Consider the following 2,278-nt stretch of genomic DNA (forward strand, 5'->3'; position numbering starts at 1 on the left):
GTAGAAAACGAGTGAGTGACATAGAAGACAAGTTGATGGCAAAGAGGGAAACTGAGGAAAAAAGAGACAAACAATTAAAAGACCATGAAGATAGATTCAGGGAAAAAAAACGACAGCCTGAAGAAGAAAAACCTACATTTAACTGGGGTTCCCGAGGGCACCAAAAGGGCCAGAGGGCCAGAATATGTATTTGATAAAATCCTAGCTGAATACTTTCCCAATCTGGGAAGGGAAACAGGCATTCCGATCCAGGAAATAGAGAGATCCTCCCTAAAATCAATAAAAACCGTTCAACACCTCAACATTTAATAGTGAAGCTTGCAAATTCCAAAGATAAAGAGAAGATCCTTAAAGCAGCAAGGGACAAGAAATCCCTGACTTTTATGGGGAGGAGTATTAGGGTAACAGCAGACCTCTCCACAGAGACCTGGCAGGCCAGAAAGGGCTGGCAGGATATATTCAGGGTCCTAAATGAGAAGAACATGCAACCAAGAATACTCTATCCAGCAAGGCTCTCATTCAGAATGGAAGGAGAGATAAAGAGCTTCCAAGACAGGAAGGAACTGAAAGAATATGTGACCTACAAACGAGCTCTGCAAGAAATTTTAAGAGGAACTCTTAAAATTCCCCTTTAAGAAGAAGTCCAATGGAACAATCCACAAAACCAGGGACTGAATAGATATCATGATGACACTAAACTCATATCTTTCAATAGTAACTCTGAACGTGAATGGGCTTAATGACCCCATCAAAAGGGCCAGGGTTTCAGACTGGATAAAAAAGCAGGGTCCATCTATTTGCTGTCTACAAGAGACTCATTTTAACCTGAAAATAAAAGGTTGGAGAACCATTTACCATTTAAATGGTCCTCAAAAGAAAGCAGGGGTAGCCATCCTTATATCAGATAAACTAAAATTTACCACGAAGGCTGTAGTGAGAGATGAAGAGGCACACTATATCATACTCAAAGAATCCATCTAACAAGAGGACGTAAAAATCCTCAATATATATGCCCCGATGTGGGAGCTGCCAATTATATCAATCAATTAATAACCAAAGTTAAGACATACATAGGTAAAAATACACTTATACTTGGTGACTTCAATCTAGCGCTTTTTACACTCAATAGGTCTTCTAAACACAACATCTCCAAAGAAACGAGAGCTTTAAATGATACACTGGACCAGAAGGATTTCACAGATATCTACAGAACTTTACATCCAAACTCAACTGAATACACATTCTTCTCAAGTGCACATGGAACTTTCTCCACAATAGACCACATAGTGGATCAAATCGGGTCTGAACCAATACCAAAAGATTGGGATCGTCCCCTGCATATTCTCAGACCATAATGCCTTGAAATTAGAACTAAATGACAACAAGACGTTTGGAAGGACATCAAACACGTGGCGGTTAAGGACTATCCTGCTAAAAGATGAAAGCGTCAACCAGGAAATTAAGGAAGAATTAAAAATATTCATGGAAACTAATGAGAATGAAGATACAACCGTTCAAAATCTTTGGGATGCAGCAAAAGCAGTCCTGAGGGGGAAATACATCGCAATACAAGCATCCATTAAAAACCTGGAAAGAACTCAAATACAAAAGCTAACCTTACACCGAAAGGAGCTAGAGAAAAAACAGCAAATAGATCCTACATCCAGCAGAAGAAGAGAGTTAATAAAGATTCGAGCAGAACTCAATGAAATCGAGACCAGAAGAACTGTGGAACAGATCAACAAAATGAGTAGTTGGTACTTTGAAAGAATTAATAAGATAAACCATTAGCCAGCCTTATTAAAAAGAAGAGAAAGAACACCCAAATTAATAAAATCATGAATGAGAAAGGAAAGATCACTACCAACACCAAGGAAATACAAACGATTTTAAAAACATATTATGAACAGCTATATGCCAATAAACTAGGCAATCTAGAAGAAATGGACGCATTCCTGGAAAGCCACAAACTACCAAAACCGGAACAGGAAGAAATAGAAAACCGGAACAGAACAATAACCAGGGAGGAAATTGAAGCAGTCATCAAAAACCTCCCAAAACACAAGAGTCCAGGGCCAGATGGCTTCCCAGGGGAATTCTATCAAACGTTTAAAGAAGAAATCATACCTATTCTACTAAAGCTGTTTGGAAAGATAGAAAGAGATGGAGTACTTCAAATTCGTTCTATGAGGCCAGTGTCACCTTAATTCCAAAACCAGACAAAGACCCCACCAAAAAGGAGAATTATAGACCAATAACCCTGATGAACATGGATGCA

Source organism: Nyctereutes procyonoides, unplaced genomic scaffold, assembly GCF_905146905.1.
Source record: "Nyctereutes procyonoides isolate TBG_1078 unplaced genomic scaffold, NYPRO_anot_genome, whole genome shotgun sequence".
Taxonomy (NCBI): domain Eukaryota; kingdom Metazoa; phylum Chordata; class Mammalia; order Carnivora; family Canidae; genus Nyctereutes; species Nyctereutes procyonoides.